Below are 16142 nucleotides of genomic sequence, written 5' to 3'. Positions count from 1 at the left end.
AGGCCATTCGCTCAGCCAAGCTGAAACCATGCAGTGTCAATAACAAGTTCAACTGACACACTGGTGCAACTACTTTAATACATTCTTTGGGTTTTTAATTAACCTGGAAAGTTGCAAGTCTGTCAGAAGTTTTTCACTAACGCCTAGATCGGGTACCTGCTCTTTACATTTAAAATGTTTGATGATTCTGATTTTTTTTATCTACAGAATTTGGTGACAAATATGCATGTGGTTATCCCCGTGTTAATGCATGAAGTTAGATCTGATGGCTTTGCAGTACCCCTTCTTTTCTTTTTTTTTTTAAGATTTTCTGATTTAGTTTGACACATCATACTGGATCAAACAGCTGCACATCCATGTGTGTGCAGTGTTGGTTTGGGGGGGGGAGGAAGAAAGACTGGCCGACAGTGGTAGAATGCAGCGCTGTCTGTGCCGCTGAAAGTTTGGCAGCTAAACTGTCTGTAGCCTGCAGGCTTTACAACAGGAAATCTCTGCCATGTCAACAGCGTTTCTGCACGGAGACACAGGCAGGCAGAGACAAACACAACACAGCCCAGAGAAACAAACTGCACCACAAGCTTAGCGCTAGACACCTGAAGTAGTGAGTGATCTTCCTCTTCCTCTGGAGAACACATGTGCACCCACCCACCCTCCCAATACCACTAGGATCTAAGCCGCTATAATTTATACCTTTGTTCCCGAATGGGGGACAGCGTGCAGAAGCTGGCTAGCTATGTGTGTAATTACGCTCAAGTGAGGGGATGCAGGGCCTTGTGTTTGGGGCTGGGATTTGAGGCCGCGAAGGAAGGAAAAGAGAAAAGGAGGTGGAGAGAGGGTGAGGTGGGGGGAATCAAGAAAGCGAGAGAAGACAAGACGAGAAGCAGTGAAGCTAGAGAAAATCTGGTTATTTTACGCACGGCTGCTTTGTTAATGGGCAGAGAGAGTGTGTGTGTGTGTGTGTGTGTGTGTGTGTGAGTGTGTGTGTGTGGTGTGTGTGTGCTGTGTGTGTGGTGTGTGTGTGTGTGTGTGTGTGTGTTGTGTGTGTGTGTGTGTGTGTTGTGTGTGTGTGTTGTGTTTTGAGGAGGGGGGTGGGTGGGTCAGCAGGAAAGGGCTGTGTTATCCATCTGTTCCCTGCCTTTACCATGTGCTAGGAAAAACCAATGGCCGGCTACCAGTCTGATCCCAGAGGATGAGCAGACCAGCAGGGGGGGGGGGGGGGGGGGGGGGGGGGGGTTTCACTGAGCTCAAGAACCTGTTATAGGGTCTCTCCATCTAGTCATGTAATGGTAAAGACATTTAATGTATTTTACACTACTAGTTAGGGTGGCTGTTCTCAATTAATTATAAGTTAAATGTATTACATGTAAGAAACTTTCTAACCGATTAGAATCCTTAAGGTGAGAAAGAAACCTCACAGATTCAAGGTCAGAAGAAAGCCTAAACTGTATTTTAACTGGCACACTAGCATGAGACATCTTGTCATATTTTCATATCAATCCCGTTATTGGGGATGGATGCAATATTGTGGTAGTCCTGTTCCTTTTTCTCTTGTGGCTACAGCTGTTTTTTATAAAGGCTACCGAGATGTGTAGTGGTGATGGTGAGGTTAAAAAGCTCTTAGGAATGATGCACACTGCCCAACTGACGGTTTAACAGCTTATACTTTTACAATAGGAGCAAATAACATATGTGATGTCCACAGAAACTAACTCGCAAGAAGTGGCTACAAAACATTTGAATTTGAGCAAAGTCACTATATGCAGTGCTCGACATTATAAATAGTCCGCTGGCCCGGAAGCACTATTTAGACGGCCCGGGCCAACATAGCGTACTTGCACAACAACTCTCTTTGTAGGGGTTCCACTGTCTTTATTCCTTTTGTGCCAACCTTTAAAAGCTTGATTGTGTTCTGAGCATGCAACCTCAAATAAAATATGAGCTTTGGTGGACCCTGCTTGATTAATGCATGAGGAAGACAGTAAATCCTTTTAAAGAATAGATATTAGAAGAAATTATAAGATTTCAAATGCTACTTCCCATGTGTAAAAGACACATTTATTATAAATTAATTAATTCAGTGACTTTATATATGTTTAACTCTGTTAAAAGATCACATCCCTCTGTACTTCTAAGTTTCTATTTATTTAATGTAAATACTCTAATAGTGGTGTTAGCATATGGTTATGGTAACATCAGAAAAAAAACTGTTGCAGGTGAGGGGGAAATGCTCAGTGTTGCAGATGAGTTATCACAGGCACAGAGTCCGCGTTACAGGCGTTGGGGAAACCCCTGCTTCAAAAACTAAACGATTTGTCACTACCTGGGAGTAGTGTTGTCACGACACCAACATTTTGGTTTCGATACCGATACCAAGTCGAGAATTGCGATTCCGATTCTTTTTCGATACTTTTCTTTTATTATTTTCATGATAAATAAAATGGTAGTTTTCTTACAACATGGTCTCTTCTTTATGCGATTTCTTTGATAGTTAACTTTATATTTTATTAACATGTAATAGTAGGCTACAGTAATATAAATAATTATTGACAAAATGTACATTGCAGATGTTAGCCACTTTGGTAAATTAGCTAAAAAGATAGCCATATTAGACAGTTATCATTGCCATTAATTGCCTCGTCAAACTACGAAAACGTTAGTTTGTCACAAAATAAATTACACTTGTTTGACTTAAATTTGAGGGCATGGGCATGAGCATGATGTAATTATGTTATCTATCACATTCGCTAACCTGCCGGTCGGTGAGGTGCTTCGCCAAGTTTGATGTGTTGGCTCCCTTGGTCTGCAGGGATCTAAAACATGTCTTACAGACAGACCTCGTGGTGTCCGTAGGCTTGCCCTCACTTTCAGAGATATAGCTAAAATACTTCAAAATTTCGCTTCTGGCGTCTTTTTTGTCAACAAACCGAGGCGCAGCGGCAGTTGCACTCCCACTTGCAGCCATGCTTCTCGTTTTCTCACATGCTCTGGCAGCTAGCGTGTGCGTGACAGAGGGGAGGGACTTAGAGCGTGCTTGAGAGGGGAGGGACTCCAGGCACGGCTGCAGTGCAGAGAGTGGAAGCAGAGCGCTGAACACAAACGGCTCTTATTAAAACAGCGCTTTCTCACCGGAGTACTTTTCCCCGTCATTCTTAAAGTACCGATACTAATGAAACATAACGTTTTTAACGGCAGGGTATCGCGGGTACCTTTCAAGTATCGGTACACCGTGCAACACTACCTGGGAGTCTCTTCAGCATGTCAGAAAAACACCAGTGGTTTTGGGCTGTTCGGAGATTTGTCATCCATGTGCAACGAAAAGTAAGATGAAACATTTGAGCAACAACATCACAGGCAGAACATTTCAGTCTACATTTTAGGTTTTGAAAGAAATGTTGAATAAGACAGAACTTCCAGAGAGGTTTTCATTGTAAGTGTCCCACAATACTGAAGACATTAAAGGTCCCATTTCATGGCCATTTCCACTGATCATAATTCCATTGTTGAGGTCTACTAGAATAGATTTATATTATGCAATTTTCCAAAATGACTTTGGTTTCTCATACAGCATCTCTGTAAGCTACGTGTATTCACTGAATTTCACTCTCTGCCTTTAACGGCTCATTGTAGCTCCAATAGCTCCAGCCTACCTGTGAGCACAGTGTGCTCTGATTGGTTGGTTCACGTTGTGAATCGCGCTGAGTTCCGTGGAGGTGTGGTTTCCTTGTTTAGCGATACACAGCCAAACTCACCCTGAGCACACACAAAGTCACAGCCGAAGTAAAAACAATAAGTGTGGCTTGATATTGAGTAAGAAAAAGGTTGATAAACGCTGTGAGAATGGGTCTGCAGAGAGAATTTTGCCGCGATTCCAACTGTCTGTTATCAGCCTGCAGCCAGGGAGGAGAGATCAGCAGAGCTGCATGCACTGAGTGTCTGTGTGAGGAAGTCCGTGGATTGGTCAATTTGGACCAATCAGCGGGGGCTTAACGTAACGGCTCCGCGGACGTAACGTAACGGCTCCACGGATTGTTCCATTTGGTTCCAGGAAACTCATGACATCATGAGTTACCCGGAAGAATCAATGGACAGTGACGTATCTCCAACGAGGCGTTTTGCGGATGTATTTTCTGTGTTAGAGTTTTACTCGCTACAGGGTGTACTTTGAGGGTTTTGACTCTGCAGACCGTTTACATGCAGAAAAACCTTCATAACACACAAGGGGACGGGTAATAACCGGAAAAGCATGACATGGGAGCTTTAAACTATTGCTGTATGCAAACAGGAAGGCACACAGTATATAGACTGGGCTATTTTGCGTGCTTCCCCCATAATCAATCACTGATATTGACATGCCCTTTTGGACCAATGGTACAGGCAGGTCCGGGCCGCGTCCCCAGAGATTGGCCGGCTCCCCTCCCATGCCCCACCTGTCTGCCTGCTAACAACCAATTCACTTCCAGAGTCCTTCCTATAAAGCTGTGGGGTAACTTCTCCCCTGGGACCCACGCACGCACACAACACTTTTTTCAGAGTCTCTACAGCAGGGGTGCTCCATACGTCGATCGCGATCGAGCGGTCGATCGCAAAAGGTAGTGTGGGTAGATCACATGGCATTAGGGCTGTGCAATTAATCATATTTTAATCGCGATTACGGCTTGTGACGATTATGAAAACAGCATAATTGACAAAATACGATTATTTTGCTGTGTGCGCTTTCGCCCCTCCCTAAAAGCCCACTCGGCCACGTGGGAGTGACATGTCTTGAGTGTTCAGCGCGAGCGAAGATGTCAGAACAAGAGCAGCAACTCGTTAAAAAGAAGGGTCGCAGGGAGATTCCCAGTCGATCGCGAGATGTGTCTAAAAATAGAACAACAATATTCTGTTTTATCGTTAATGTCCTCTAATATAATCTTCCTGTGCCAGAATAATGCATTTGAACGCATCAAAACTTTGTGATTGGCCGGCGTCACCCCATGTGTCGGGGCATGGCTGGTGGGCAGTGCACTATTTCGCTGACGTTGTCCGTGTCAACAGGAGTGACGGTCCGCACACACACAAGACCGCAATTATGGCAGAAGCAAAAAAGCCCAAAATATATAATTTTCACTCCGATTGGGAGGATGATTATTTTTCTATCTATTCCAATTCAAAGTCCATCTGTCAGTTCATCTGCAGTGCGAGCGTGGCTTTATCGAAGAAGGGTAATTTAGGAGCGGCATTTCAAAACAGTGCACAAACGCTAAGAGACGGAATTCCGTCCTAATTCGTAGTACCCCTCAATGCAGTGCGCAATGCCTCAATGAGCTCAACGTGGGCGGGAGCTCAACCTTTGAGGCACGTGACGTCCTGACTCCCGTGTTGTGTACTTACCATAGACTGTATATACATACTGGGTACTTACCCAGCCACAAAAGTAACATATTATATCTTATTATAATAATATATATATATATATATATATATATATATATATATAATTCTGATGTCCGTGGTTATTTAAACATTCCCTGATAAACGTTATTTCAGCGTCAATAAATGAGTGTTGATCCCAGTGTGTTTAGTGTGCAACATCACATGTCATTTCACCTTCAATTCACGGTTTTCAAAATGTTAACCACATGCTAATGCTAACCGGAAATGAAGAATTTTCAGAATAAAAGTGTTAAGATAATAGTTAGTGTGAACTTCCGTTTTTTTCAGAAAAAAACTGCTTTAAATTAAAACCCTGCATTTAATTTAAATTAACTCATATCAACATTGATTTTAATTTCTTACAGTAGGAGAGGTTTTGGGAGGGAGGAAGGAAGATTAGGTGAAAAGGTAGGGAGTGGTTAGGGTTAGGATAGGGGGGAGTGGTTAGGGTTAGGATGGGGGGAAGGGAAGGGTTAGATTGAAGGGAGGGAAGAGAACTGCTACCCAGGAAACAGGATGCAACGCGTCATCTGTGAAGCTCCGCCCACATCGAGCTCATTGAGGCACTGCAGTGAGGGGCTTCTCCCTAATTCTGCCCTACGCTCCCAAAACGGGAGGGACCTGAAAGGACAGCTAAATGCACAGCAGTCCATTTTCACCAGGCCCAACAACAAGAGCAAGGCTGCTACCATAGCATCTTATCGTGTCAGTCACGTTCTTGAGAAACACATGAAGTCTTTAAAAGACGGCGAAGTTGTGAAAGAAGCATTCCTGGAGGCTGCCGACGCGCTTTTGGGGGACAGTAAAAACAACACTAGCATTTCAACAGGTTTTTGATATAATAAAAACTCAAGTTAGATACCGTTATTAATCAGCTGTACGTTTTAGTTTGTTTGAACTTATTCATTATAATTATTGTAGAAAAAATGGTATAAGAATGCAAACATTAAGATCTGTTCTGTTTAAATTGATTAGTCTATTATCAATTCAGGTTAAGAAACTAGTGTTGCTTGCATCCTATTTTAAAAGGCCTTTCTTTTTATACTCTAATAAAATGCAACAAAAAATGGGTTTGATTCTATTAATTTTGTCTTTTTTATGGCACTTTGGCAGCATATTCCAGTGTAGCTTCAGATCTGAGTTGTCTTTATTAGTAAGCCTCATTTATACTTTTGTAGCAACACTATTTTTATATAATGGCAAAGAAAGGGTTAAAACAGAGCCTTTTCTTTTTTTCCTGTGTCATATGTGGCAGCACTGCCACAAGTTCCTCTTCCGAGAGGGTCTTCAGTACAGGTGGCAATATTGTCACCTGCCTGCGCTCATCTCTGAAACCAGACCATGTAAACAGGCTGGTGTTTCTTGCACACAATCTTTAAAAGATGACATGAGCAGCCCTACCAGCATTTAATGTTTTACCAAAATGTTGGCTATATTTTAAGGAGTTTTCAGTAGGTTGTGACAGTGCACTGCAACATATTTGATTTAATTTATTTTGGTCTAATTTATTGTTATTTATCATATTAATCAGGGCTCGACATTAAGGACTGCCCGATGGCCCGGGGCCATCTAGCATTTAGCTCGGGCCATGAAGCCTCACCTGCTGGTTGCCCGATCGGGCAATCTATTATACCAGTCTCATGCAGCTCGCGGATCCAGTAATGAGTGACCCGACAGTAAAACTAAACATATCTATAACTAGTTTAGGTAGTTTGAGAGGTAATTAAAATAGCTACGTGTGATATTCTAACCTGAAGTGTGTGTTTTGTTCCGCTCACCGCTGCATGTGATCATGCAGAGCTGCGTATCGACTTGTCAGCAGCAGCTGATCTCTCTCTCCCGTCAGATTAGACTTCACTCGCGTTTATGTCCATATCGATCAGATCCAGCTAGTTTTAGCTAATGATATGACTACCTGCTTATTAAAAGACACCGTGACCTAAACAATAAGTGTCGCTATGCAACTGGGTGAGGCCACAAAGTATAGCGCAGCATTATGCATTTGTTTACATACCCACCGGAACCCCGAGGCATTAGCAACAGATCAACGCACAATCAACCCATACAGCACATCTCTTTCTCCACATTAAGTGTTACACATTAGAATTGACTACTCTTGTCTGTCACATACTCTTCTTGTCTGTCACATAAGTGGCGCAACTGAAGCGGTATTGCGCTAAAGGGAAATTATTTTTGACCGGACATTTTGACCGAAGAGATTTAGATTTGCTTGCTAACGGGAACTCTGACGTCGCCATTGTGTGTGGTTCGCGGATGCACTCGGCTGCTCGGGTCTGCTCGGTCAGCTTCTGGATGAGGAGGCATTCCTTCGACCAATTTACAGTAGATAACATTACAAACATTTTAAACAGGGGCCATAATAGCGTAAATAATGTTTGTTTTGGCAGTTATAACTGCATGTAATGTTTTCTACTTTTTTACATCTGGGAAGGCATTTGCCTTCATCTGATGGAAAGTGTCTTGGCCAACATCTTAAGTATTTATTATAGCTATGCATGGCATGCAAGCGAGCAAACACAAACAAGTGAAATGAAGAATACAATTGAAATTGTAATATTGTGGTGGTTCATCTTATAATTCAGTCTATAGAATGCACCAGACAGCATCTAAGACCTGCAAAAATCTAAATGTTCTAAGGGGAGGCCCCCCAAACCCTTCGTGCGTCATTTCGTCCGCGCGCATTTTTCAGGGCAATCTCTATTGGGCTCAGGGCCATCTGTAAAGTAGCTTAGATGGCCCACAGGGTCATCTCCCAAAATCCTTAATGTCATGCACTGTTAATATATGTTTAGTATGGTTTTGGAAGTGCGCTCCAACATATTTGTTGATCTTGTTTATTGGTAAAATATTATTTGTTTTAAAGTTCAATAAATGGTCAATGAATAATCGTCAAAATAATCGTGATATCAATTATTGACCCAAATAATCGTGATTATGATTTTTGCCATAATCGCACAGCCCTACATGGCATTGAAAAATAAAATAAAAATAAGTTAGCCTATCATCTATCCTTACTATGGCATTTGATTGACGTACAGGCAAGCCAGTCTGAGATCTCATATTTTCTAACACGCATGCACGGTCAACCGCGCCAGCGGCAATTCACCGGCGAGCTGATTACCTAGATAGCCTTCCAATTTATACAATTCTACTAAAGAATGGGTATAAAATGTACATAATGACCAAAAATGTACTGAGTTGTATTGTGCCATACGGGTTCATGCAGCTATGCAAGGTACACCAACATAAGGTATACTCAGTATATATATATATATATATATATATATATATATATATATATATATATATATATATATATATATATATATATATATGAATAAAAGTTTAGCATTTTTAATGTAGGTAGATCATTTTGACGTGGTCATTTTAAAAGTAGCTCCCAAGCTGAAAGTGTGGGCACCCCTGCTCTACAGGATCAAAAGTGCTTCCGATGTTGGTTTTAATCCAGCGCACAATCTTCTAAGCACTTTGAGCAGAGTAACACTTTCAGAAGGATGAAACTCAGGCTGCTAGTGCTATAAATAATAACAAACATTAGCTAACAAAACTGGACAATAAGCAGCAGTTTCAGTTCACAGGAAGTGTGACAGAAAAGGTGTAGTGGAGAGATGCATACATAATAATTCTCCTGCACATTCCATCCTTGTTCATACATCCCTCTGACCTAGCGTCCATCTACATCTTCATAATTGGATGTTGATTCCACAAGCAAGCAGCACTTAAACTTTTATCATCCTTGGAGAGAAATGCTAAAGAAAATTGGAAGGATGTGTGGACGCCACAAAAGTTTCATTACACCACAGCGTGCAAAACGGATGAGATTCTCAGTGATGGGATTCATCAGCAGCTAATGACACTAACGTCAACATATTTCCAGTGGAGGGTCCGGGGATTTAGCTTGGCTTGTTTGTTTCCCAGCAAAAGACAGGTTAGATGTTGTGCGAGAGCTGAAAGATGAAGAGGGAAAACAGGATACGACATATCGTGGTGGGAGAGGTCAAGGATAGATTCAAAAGGCACGCACACACTTGGGTCAGAGATGTACTCGACAGGCCGTCTCCTCTATCACACATACAGCCCACACACAAACACTCGAGAGCTGCATTAACACCAGCCTCTCTTCTAGGCACAGCACTCTGTCCAGAAGGCCCTCGCTGCAGGAGGAGGATGGGGGGGCGAGTGCGGAGGAGGAGGGGGGAGGGATAGACAGGTGAGAGGGAGGGATGAGAGGGAGCGAGAGAGACAGCGATGACACTCAGTTTTGAATGTCACCACGGTGCTAAAGACCCCCGCTAACCTTTTGGCTGGAAATGAGAGGACTGGAAGAAGGGGAGGGAAGGAGGGGGGAGCAGACAGGCAGGGAGAGATAGAGAGAGGGGGAAATGGAAAGGAAGAGAGGGAGCTCATGCATAGTAGAAAGGGAGTGGGAGGGAGGGTGGGTGAGGGTTGAAGGTGGAGCGATATATGGCGAGATGAAAGAGATTGAGAAAAACAACAGCAGCTCTTCTGCTAACAGGCCAGCCATCCATGACACATGATGATGGGAGACAAAATGGCAACCCTAACAACACCAACCTCAGATACCCAACACCAGGCTTTCAGCACCAAGAGTCCATCAGGAGCTCCACAGCATCAGGTGCCCCCCAACCATGCACAGGAACAACACGTCTGCTCAATAGTGGCCCACCTCCAAATACATTACAATGTTTTTCTCTGGTGATAATGAGGAAAGGTTCTGGACTGTACATTGACTGTCAAAATGCTGCTATGACAAAACAATTTCCCAGCTTGGGATAAATAAAATATATATCTATCTACCTTAATAAAAAAAAATTGTGCAAAGATTGAAATCAATTCAGCCTTCAATTTATGCACTACACTCAGTTGGCGTTTAGAGTTTTTTTGTTGAATATATGTCGTGCTAAAAATATTATACATCACATGGTTGTTTTTTATGCCTCTGAAGAGCTTTAATAGTCAGCTGGTAAGGTCAGCATGGCATGAGAGGAAACGCTTAAAGCACAATGTTGATAGATCTTAGGCTTTCATTTCAGATCTGTTTTATCCACTTACTTAAACATGGCAGTCTGAGTTCTGAGTTTTTTCTGGACATTTTCTCACAGCCAATGGGAAATACATTTCTTGGTGATGTGATTTAATAGTTTGCCAACTCAAACTGCAACCATAAGTTCACTTACGTTTGACTTTTGGGGAAAGGATGGACCGTTAAGATATATTCTTTTTAATCTTATAGATGAATTGATTAAGAAAATAATTGTTTAGTACAGCCTGTTGTAACCTACCCAATGCTACTGTTCAGTTCAAATGTATAGTTTTATGGTGCCGAGTATGGTACCTTTTTATCTTCAGCTATTATTCTAATTATAAAGGCAGGACTATTCCGATAAACTTCGCAAGATGCTCACAATAATTCATCATTTTTTCAGTAAAGTGTTAAAAAACATTTTGATATTTGTGTTTCAACCACAGAAGCACCTCATTGGACCTAGAATGCGAGTTGGGGCTAATGCTTCAAGTTCAACACTGAAATAATTTTAGGGGAGAACAGAAAGTGAAAATGTGCTTTTGATAAAAAGGTACAAATATAAAACAGCCTCCAGCCCGTATCACAGACCAATAGCTTTACTACATATTTAAAATTGAAATAAAACTTAAACTCTGGTTAATGCGACTGTTTTTTTTAACTGATAATTTAATAAGTGAAAGGGTGAGCGAAATGAGTGAGAACTATCTCCTGATGGGTTAGACTGAAGTAATAAAAGATTAGCAGGGGACGTCGGTGGACAATACACAGCAAAGAGTCAAATCAGAAGGGAGGAAAAAAGACAGGAACAATGGCCATTTTCACTGGCAGAGTACAACAACAGCATCAGTGTTGTCAGCTCAAGCTTGAGTGCTCAATGCATGCCGATAGGGGCTCCGCAAACTTTTCATGCTCTCATTTGCACATACAAACTGCCCTTGGCATCAGGCCCTTCTTCCTACATGTTCATATGGTTAAATGTCTTGCTCCGAGCTATCCTGAATACAGTAAGTGTTGGTTCAAAGGTCAATAGAAGGTGGGACATTGTGAGTAAAGATTTTCAGATAGCGAAAGCCGATCACACTATTGATTCATAGGTCAGGAACGGCTTATTCAAAAATGTGACACACTGATGGACAACTGTTATAAACAAAGTTTGTTTCATTTTCCACAAACTAAGACTCAACGAACAAGGCCATGGCATACAGTGGCTTGGTTAAAGCTTCATGGTCATGAGGAATATTGGCTTGTTTGTTGTGCGAAGATGGGATAATAGGTGTAAAAATGTGGAGAACGAGCAACAGTGCCTGGATATTAGACCGGATTGAACTGCGGCACATTGTAAAATCTCAATAAACCGGTACATCTTAATGTTGTCTTTGTAGAGAATGAGTCACTTCGCTGCATGTGGTGCATCTAAATTTCTTAACCCCAGTGTAAGTGCGGAGAATTTGGACTGAAAACAGGACAGGAAAAACATAAGCATGACAACAAATATATGTTAAGCTTATGAAACAGAGCGCAAAGTATTTCTTTTATAAAAGGAATAAGCGATCTGTCTCGCTTTAGACAACTAAATGGGCCCTAAAACGCAGTACATACATCCAAGTATTAACTTAGGGTTACAATTAGGGATGCACCGAATATTCGGCCGCCGAAAATTATCGGCCGAAAATGGTTAAAAAGGCCCTTTCGGCCTAAAGGGTTCTAGCACCGAAAAAATATCACCGAATGTCAGAGAACAGGGTTACGTTGGTAAGCTAACGTGTTGTTGTGATGACGTAATCAAAACGCAGCGACAAGCACGGCGTGCGACCATGCTCGCGGCTGGCTCAAAGCCAACATGTCTGCCGCTTGGAGCTTTTTAAAAATATCAGAGAAAGAGGCGCTGATTGCGATTTGTAAAACGTGTTCAGCTGACATTTCTCGAGGGGGTGTAACTGCAAAGACTTTCACCACTTCGGGATTACTCCACCACTTGAAATCAAAACACCCGGACAAATATGCAGAGTAAGATCAAATCACAAGCACTGACAGCGGGAGACTGTTCAGCGCTGCCTCTCATGTGCTTGATGAGAAGAGGAACAGACTTATGGCTTATAAAGCAGAGAAGCTACTGTTCATTAAAAAGAACCTCCCACTTTTCCTTAATAAGTAGACAAGGCTGGCTTATCATAAGCTTATCTAGTTCTACATGTCTACTCTATACCCACTTTCCTGAACAAATTTCATTGTGAGTTATAATTCAACATCTCAGGTTATCATTAGGGGGAAATGACAGCAGCAAAGTGTTCAATATATTGTACTTTCGGTATCTAAATGATACAATGTTGTTTACATTGCTCATGAGGACAGACCACCTTATTTGCAGATTCTTGAAATTGTAATTTAATTTGTAATTGATTGTGGATTTTGTATCCAGTTTTCACTTTATGTATCTTTATACAATGTTTACTACTTTGCTTATTAGGACAGACAGCCTTATTTACAGATTCCTGAAATTCAATTGTAATTTCATTTGTAAATAGTTACATTCATGTGGATTTATCTAGTTTGCACATTTGTATGCATGCACGTATTGGTGCATTTATTGTTGTTGAAGGCCTGGCTGTTACAGTCTTTATTTACACAATTTTGTTTTAGGCCTACCGGCCCAGATGTTTATGCAGTTTTAAAGCACCTTGACTTTGTTCTGAATGCACTTTGTTGTAGTTATCCTACAGAGAAAAGAAAATGCACCTGACTTGGAATTAATGTACTGCATGCATTCAAAAGTGCTGAATAAATGTTTTATGGACCCATAATAGTGATGTTAACTTAACTTAAGTTAAGTTAACTTAAGTTAAGTTAACTTAAGTTAAGTTAAGCCAACTGTTTCCTATTTTCGGTATCGGCCAAGAATTTCCCATTCGGTGCACCCCTAGTTACAATATCTACTGACTATTAGACAGCATAACACACTTTTGTATTAATTCAAACTACATCAGATCTTTAAATCTAAACATATCATCCAAGGCGTCCAAACATGCGTACTAAATGTGGGGACATTTCAACTTTGAGTTCCATCTCCAGCTTGGTCCACATAAAATGTCTAAGAAACCAAGGGGAGGAACAGTGCCTCAACCTTAACCACAAGAAAATGCAGAGAAACAAACGGGACTAAATAGTGCTGAACATCTGTTGTGAGATGTATGTGTGGTCGGGGCCTGTTATCTCTCCCTCTGTGGCCCGCTATACATGACTAGCTGCCATCTTGGCTCACAGACACAAGGTGGTGGGGGTAGCAGCCCCTAATTATATGGCAGACGGGAGGAAGAAAAATAACGAACATGTAGACTGAATGTATGCAACTGTGAATAAAACTGAAAAGTACTTCCAGTGTGTGTATTCTTTTGGGATGAAGCGCTCAGTTGTTGTTTTTTTATCTTTGGCGCAGACAACAAAGTTGCTTGAAAGCAGTTGATGACCATTATGCAAGTTGACGGATTACAGAAACCATAATGGAGAAAGAGTGCTGGATTGCACGCAATAAAGTCGCGTTGTAAAAAGGAAAGACAAAACTGTTGTTAAAGTGCTGCCGTGTAGCCTGAAGTAAATGGACACAAGCAGGTGTTTTATGCTGCTTTTTCGCTCGTCCATACAATGTAACAAGTGTAGCCGGAGAGAACGACAAACTTCGGTCGCAGCATACAATTTTACAAACAACAAAAGCCAAAACGCGGAAAGCGTAGCGTTACTTTGTATTCTTTAAACCTCGACAAAAAGTGAAGCGAACGATGCGGAAAGTTAACATTTTCTTGCCCACGAGCCACACTTTGACTGATAACCGCCCCGAGCAGGTTTCTAGCTAGCTTGGGGGGCTAATAAGTGGTGTTCGCCCGTACACAATGGGGATGAGGGCTGGCTAGCAGAACTTCGGTGTCTTAGCGCTGAGCTAACCTACAGCTGCTAGCACGGCTAATTAGCCTATCAGCAGTATTTCGCACGTCGTTCCGGACCAGGGAAAGCTCCTCTCATCTCGGTTTTTATAGCAGTCAAACACTCTCCATTCTTTTTAAACGCTGTTCAATCGGACTCAAGTCTTTACCGTATGTGCACATTGTTTTTTGTAAGGTAAAACGTGGTAAAAACAACGTGAAAACACGGTTGTATGGAATGACCGCCTGGCCTCACTGCCCCCACCCCCCTCTCCTCCACTGCTCTGTCCCTTCCGTCCAATAAAACTAGCGACTACTACGGACACTTCTCGCTGTCCCCTATCAGTAAAAACATAGTCGTTCAGTTTAAATAAAAACACCAATTAAAGTTTGAAGTATAGAAACATGTTCATTTATGCATGGCGAAGCGTTCAGGCCGATATTTGCCAAGTATTCTCCGTAGGGAGTCTCACTCAGCTCCTCTAATTCAGGCGGCCAGTGACTCACCTCTACGCTCGAGCCACCTCGTGTCTCCTGAAAGCTTCAACACAATTAGCTAACAGGGCTAACACTTTAAAACTAAATTCAGTCAATTTTTCATTTTACCAAAAACAACAAGTTATCGTGGCACCAGACTACACACTGGAGAGGCTGTGGGTCTTGTATGGATGCTTTCCTTTCCACTTTTCAACTATCTATGGGACTGTTGTACGTGTGTGTGACCGATGCAGCGGGTGGCAAAGCTAAACTTGCTATTGTTAGCATGTCGGCATGGTAGCTCCATAGACCTTCAATGACTTTATGCTGAAAAGAGAATACAAAACAGAGGCTTAATGAAACAATAGCCCTGAACGTAAGATTTCCAATGAGTGAGCTTTGAATGAAATGCAAACCCAACTCGCACCGCACATTAAAGAGTGCGATATCGTTGGAAAAGTATGGAAAACTTACTAATACGACAGAATATAAACGCTAATGAATCAGTATCAGTGGATACAATCAAACACTCACACTCTAACTGAATTCTGCTCGACAAAAATTAAACTGCACTCATTCAAAAGGGTTACTTGTTAGCTTACCCAACAAGCTCGGTCACTTCGGGCTTTTTATCAAATCAACTCCTCGTTAGTAGAGTATCTCCGCTGGCTTGAAAAAAATCCACCGTGGTCTTTCTTCGTTCGAAATATAAATAAACAGAGGAAAAAAGTTCAAGTTTTGTTACTCATCAAATATTTCTCCGGCGTGTCTCGCATCCTCGACCTCGCCGACAAGTGTGCGTTGCTCTTCTCTCCTTTGTGTTAATTTCACTCAAATCGAGTTTAATCCGATCGATCCCTCGGCTGGTCGCGCTCCCGAGTCCTCCCCTCCAGACACTCGCTCACCTTCCTCGGCCAGGGGGTGCGCGCTCCCGAGAATCTCTCATATAGATAAACAGGCGGCGTGCGCGGTCACTGACCCCGCCGTGCCCGTGTGACGCTCTCAGTGTGGGGATGGTAAAGGAACATACATGCTGGTGAATTGGGCTATGATTTGGAGTTTGAGGCTGTTAGTTCAAATTACACGGTTTGGTTTAATTTAAAAACAAATATAGTTTTTTTTTACCATTAAAGAAGCAAATAGCTATTTGGAGTCAAGACATGTTGTCTAAAAATGTGGATGTAGGTGTGGATACAATATACGGCCAGTACATTTATATGTTTTTATACTCGTGTTACGAAAGGATCTTT

General features: G+C 42.0%; 1 protein-coding gene across 1 annotated transcript in view; it reads right to left on the bottom strand.

The window, feature by feature from the left end:
• The window catches only part of LOC307019691 (chromodomain-helicase-DNA-binding protein 7-like), a 105793-nt gene extending 89992 nt beyond the window's left edge, over positions 1-15801 (bottom strand). Inside the window, 1 exon segment of the mRNA XM_079650738.1 lies at positions 15495-15801. The gene's annotated coding sequence lies outside the window, so the exon portion shown is untranslated.
• Between the last annotated feature and the right edge of the window lie 341 nt (positions 15802-16142).

The sequence above is a fragment of the Notothenia rossii genome, assembly GCF_949606895.1.
Source record: "Notothenia rossii genome assembly, chromosome: 9".
NCBI classification, from domain to species: Eukaryota; Metazoa; Chordata; class Actinopteri; order Perciformes; family Nototheniidae; genus Notothenia; species Notothenia rossii.
The sequence above is the reverse complement of the archived record's forward strand: the minus strand, read 5'-3'. Positions and strand labels throughout refer to the sequence as shown.